Consider the following 6,000-nt stretch of genomic DNA (forward strand, 5'->3'; position numbering starts at 1 on the left):
GAAAAAATTTGTTGTCTGTGCTGTTTCACACCTCACCTGTGATTCTGCACAACCTAGTGACACAGAAGGTGCTAGACTCACTAAGACAACCATCTTCTGAATTAAATCTGGAATATAATGGATCTGCCCATGCCTAATACCCACATTTAGAAGCCAATTAGTCACCTTGGTTTCACTTCAAGTTAAAAAGAAAAAAAATCTCAATCTCCTTGCAACAAAGGAATATTTCAAAACATACTCTCAAAATACCCAGCATGTAGTAATTTCTTTGGTAAGGGGACAGCAACGTTCAACAGCATTGGATAATCCACAGCCACTGCCAATTAACCTTTTGCTCAGGGTGTGCTCTCCAATATGGAGCTCTGACTGTACAGTATCTGGACAACTGAATGAAGGAGGGAAGTTCCCAACTTTGGAAGGGAGGGGTCTAGCCCCCAGTGCCCATTTTCCCCAAATGAGAAAGCATTTTCCAAGTGAGAGAGGAAGACACCACATTCCAACCATTCCACTGTTTGGAATTTTAACACGGTCCCCAACAACCCCATTTGGACATGCTCTCAAAATACCTACCAGGTGCTGCTGTCAACGACAGCAGTTTGCTGTAACTACCACTGAAAACGCTTTTGTTAGGATTATTGACTGATCATAGCCAACTGAAATAGCTCAGGTATTGAGAGAACTAAATTTACCCAAAAAATGTTGCAAAGTGAATTTATATAAAATACCTCATTTATCAAAAAATACTCTATGAAATAATTATAAATATGTACAATTTTGGTAACTATTTACTCAGCCCTAAGGAGTATATTGCACAATTGAGGTAAGAATGTATGCCCTTATCCTGTCTCCAGTATCTACATGTGAATGGGCTACGAAGACAAAAAGCATCCAAGAACACCAACCTGCTAAATAAAACACTAGTCTTTTAAAGAAACTAGTGCCATCTCCTAAAGAAAGAATGCCCTCTACTGCTTGGTCACAGAGCTGCACTCATAGCAAAAGAACTGCTTGAAACCAGGTTTCACACGGCCTAAAACATTTGAAAAATAAATTAATAAATAATTTTCAAAATAATAACAACAACAACCATTTTTGTGGATTATCTCTCAGAACCGTTAGGAGATATGAAATGCATGTATAAAACCAAATGTTCTTTAAAAACAGCATTTCTATCTGCTCTAGCGTTCATCTTTTGTGATATACCTGCACAGCATGACCCCAAACATCTCACTCTAAACAAATACGTAAAATCAAGCTGAATATTTTCTCCATAATACTCGAATGCATAACACTTTGATTTTAAAATGGCTGATGTTGTTACTTTCAGAAATTGTTTTGGCATGCATTTTCCTTGAACTTTATTTATTTGTTGCCTGTCCCTAAACGTAATACTCTCCCTTCCCGTTATTACTGCATAGAGTCTCCTCCAGAGACATACGTATATCATTTGTCCACAGTGGTTTGCCTTTGAGAAACAACCAGCCGAAATTCTTACATCTCTAACATTTACAGCATGCAATTTTGCAGCATGTTACCACACAGAAGTGCTCTAAACTATTGTGAAAAAACAACAGAAACATGCATGATAATGTATTTTACATCAGCAGAGAAGGGACTCAATGCTATTCTAGAAAGCTTACCTCAGATCTGATTCTGTTTTGTATTAGATTTGCTCGTAAGAAAAACCCGTATTTTCTGAAAGTAAAAAAGAAATTCCTGAAGTGAGTTTTAAACAGTCACCAATTAGTACCTCCAGAAGCAGATACCCATCTTTTCCTGCCATTTTTTTCCCTTACTTACTTGGCTGTCCAAGTAAGTAGACAGAGAGTCTAGGGATATTCATAGCAGGCTACTTTTGTTTCTGTAATGACAGCTTCTTTGGTTATACAGCACCTAAAAATACAAACTCAGAGACAGTTTAGCTTAAACTGAAAGGCCGTTTAAAAGTACGTAAATTATGAACTTTTGGAACACACAGTCCCTTCTGTTTTGTTCTGACAGTACTTAGCACTGTCCTGTTTAGTAGTGTGAGCTCTTAGGCACTGCAGGAATGCAGAAAGTTAATGCTTTAAAAAAAAAAGTGATTGTCCCCCCAGCAAATATTTCTGAGACTAAAGTTTTGCCTCACCTGGCCCCAGCTATGGAAAAGCAAACAGATTTCTTACCTTGAAATAATTCTTTTTCTGCCAGATATTAATTTGAATTTTCTTCCTTTCCCAATGTCACATTTACAATATCTAGAGAAACATATGGTCTGGAGGGAAGATACTATTTTTTCATGAGGAGAAACATACAGAGAGTCAAGTTAAAACCCAAAATACTAAGTCAAGTAGATCTACATTAGCTGAGAGAAACTAACAACATATACTGTAACAGAAAAAATGGAAAAGAGAATTTTACTGTATCAAATATGTCACGAGCCAGCATTCTCCAAACACTTTCAGATCTTTACAAAGGAGGCCACAATTTCTAGGAAAAGAAAATACATATTTAAACAATTCAAAAATAAAACAGAAAGTTTTTTCTTCTAAGAAAGAATGGCAGATATGCACAATCTGATACACAGAAATTTATTCTATTTCACGTAAAGACAGGAAAGTCCACAGTTTTATGCCAAACACATGGAGAATGTCAAGAAAGACCAACCTATACAGAGTGATCTCAGGAATTTCCCAGCCTCCTCCCTGGTTAGAAAATTACTTTCTTTTGAGAAGGAAGGAATTACGAACTACATAAACCCTCCACAATATGTTTGATCAAGGCTGTTAATAGAGCATATGTAAAAGCCTCAGTGCTTGATTTCAGACTAATTCCACATTATCCTTAATTTTCAACGAGCAATGGCATATGGTGCTAGTACAAGGGCTATTCATGGATGCTCATATTTTCTGCAATTGTTCTGATATTCTGGCCATGAACTGACCTGATGATTTCAAGGAAACTTCTCTGAGCCTGCATAACAGAAACCATCACAGTATGAATGACTACAAGAGTGACCAAAGCTTTCTTCTTGCTCTTCAGCTTTTCCCATTACATATAGACATGCATAACAGGGCTGGATAGAAGTTTCACATAGCCTTTGTAGTAGTAATAATAATGTATGTGCCATGGTTTGCAAATTCTCAAAACAAGAAACATTCTCAAGATTTTACAACACTATTTGTTGCATTTTCACCTTTCAGCGAAGGAAAGTGTAAAATTCAGCAGTAATAAACAAAAAACTCATAAAAATACTGTCCCAAATGAAATACAGCATCTCCCAAATAGAAGACGGTATCAAATACGTTTTGTTTTCTGAGAATATATGAGAGTTATGTGCATTTCCCCACAACTACCTACAAATAGATACCTGCATATCTATATATACATACATATGCATATGTATGACTTTTCCATATTACAAATGAGGGATTTAGCAAAGTATGTTGATGTAGCACTGAAATTTAAAACAAAATCCCAATGACAACAGTACTATTATTCATTGCTGCCAGGACCAAATCTATGGGAATAACGATTGCAATCCAACCTCTGTTTCCTCTGCTGGATGTATCAAGAATATCAGCTGTCCCAGAAAGGACTGTAACCCTAATCAGACACCTCAAAGAGGCAAGATTCTTCTGTCTTCATACAAAATACTGGGTCATTGAAAGCATTTTGTATGAAATTGGTAATAAAATTTTTATTAAATAATATTTTAAATGTCTTCTTAAAAAAAATCTAATTTTTACTTAAAGTTTCTTTTTAAGCACAGCCTCCAGTACTGATGAATTCCACAAAAACCATGTCAGCAGTAATGACAAGTTAGTCTCTCCTAAACCTGTTCTCAGCCAAAGGCAGTAAGAGTGATTCAGGGTGATGAAATAGAAACTAATATGAACCATAAAGATGGAAGATTCCCACCATAAAAAAAGAGAAATTATTTTCCTGAAACCACACAGATATGTAACGTTTAGTCAATTCTTTATTAGCAGAATTACAATTAAAAAAAAAAAAAAAAAAGAGAGAGAGAGAGAGAAAGACTGGCAGTCAAACTAGTTAGCAGCGTAATGGACATGTACACTTTGCTATCCCAGCTGAGAGAATGGGACATAATAAACATCTCCAAATATTTGAAGGCCATAAACTCAGAAATTAAAACAATTACTTAGTATTACACATAAAGTATATGTGTATAGTGGGATTACCCTAAGCGAAGTGGGAAAAGCATCTTGACCATGAAATTTATACAAAACTGAAACAGCTTTCTTAACAGGGAGATCTGTTGCTCAAGTCATTTAAATTAGAATGCAGAGAGCACAAAGAAATGCCCTATAGGGAATACTCTGCATTGGTTTGGCAATAAACCTAGTGTGTCTTTCTGGATATAATTTGTATGATTTCCTGGGTTTGGACACAAAACACCTGGGAGCTCAAGTCAGGAGTTCATGTAACCATTGTTTTTGACTGAACTGAGAACCATATGGTGCGATTCAGGCAAGCTGATGAACTGATGTAAAGTTAATGCTAAGTTATGGAGAGGTATGTATTCCTGTCAATATTTTGGCTAAAAAAACCCAATGTAATACAGAATCACTCGATAGAAGATAAATTTAAGATTCGATACACTAGCAGAATCAAGGATTTTTGCAAGATGGCGCATGACTTCCAAATCTTCTTAGTGTATTAATCACTTCAAAACCTTCTTCATGTTTCCACTACTGTCAGAACCAGCTTTTGAACTACCTGCAGGCAGCCCTGGGGAGGCACACTAGAAAAAACAGGTGAGGCTTCCCACCCAGAGGTTACATCCATGTCCCTTGTATTAGAATACTGACTGTGCTGTGTTTTTAACCAAAAGCAGCTTTCCAGACCTCCACAGCGTCACAGACTCAGCTATGACAATATCACCTATGGACTACTACTTATTTCAGTATGTCTTCTAAAGTAAGAAGGTAAAGTCAGCCTTCTCTAGTTTTGTATTTCACAGCCTCCCCTCTGTCCTTATTAATAAAAGCAGGATGCACAACTACAACTGGGCAACAACTGAGTTTCCTAAATTAGTGACTTACAGCAGGCCAAGGTCTCCTTCCTTTCTGATCCTGCAATCAATTGTATGTGAAAAAAATCAAAGCTATATGCACAAAAACTTAGGTATGTATATGTTAGGAAATGTCACTGAGTAACAGTACCTAGAGCAAAAAAGATACATTCAGAATTTTTCCGTCTTCTGCAATAACAATGTCGTGCAAAAGCGCCACGCGCTATCAACATGCACAAGTATAATATTCTCTAGTGATCAGCAGAGAGCCCACCCTAAAAGTAGGCAATTTTTCCAAACACATCTGTTTGTTACAAAAACCTCCATCATCCTGTTTCATTTTTAGACATGTCTGAAGTTTCATTGCAGGGTAAAATAACATGAGAGGGAAAAGAATTTGTTCTAAAAACCAATTAGTTAAATTATTTTTAAAACTGCCCTCACCACTAAATAATAAAAACCCTATTATGAATATGTTAATATTTGGTGCAAAACTCTGGAAAGAATTAAGCCCCCAAGCTTTTACAGTTTCATAAAGACTTTCTATATATAGGAAATTAAACTGAAATTTATGTCAGTTTGATAATGGCATCACTTAAAACCATAACAGTTAATTAACTAATTAACAACTTAATTAACTCAGCACTTAATTTACTTACTTGAGTTCATTTAAATTCCCCAGAAGAGATTTAATGAACTTCTAGAGTAATTTCTGACTAACCATGTGATGTATGTTTTTCTTATCTAGGAGATATTTCATGAAACTAAATGATCTAAGACAGGGCCCAGGAGTAAGTTTCCACCTGACAGCGTGCAGCATCCCAAAACTTGGCAGCGATGTACCTGCGGTTTGGGCGTGCGTGGGAGACGGGGCAGGCAAAGCCTAGCGGCAAGTTTCCTTTTGGGTGGAGTAGCCACGGGAGCATCCCAGGAATTGTCAGCCTTGCGCTCGCGTTCAGTTTTAATCCTTTTTCGATCAGCAC

The sequence above is a fragment of the Falco punctatus genome (assembly GCF_963210335.1).
Source record: "Falco punctatus genome assembly, chromosome: Z".
In the NCBI taxonomy this organism is placed as follows: domain Eukaryota; kingdom Metazoa; phylum Chordata; class Aves; order Falconiformes; family Falconidae; genus Falco; species Falco punctatus.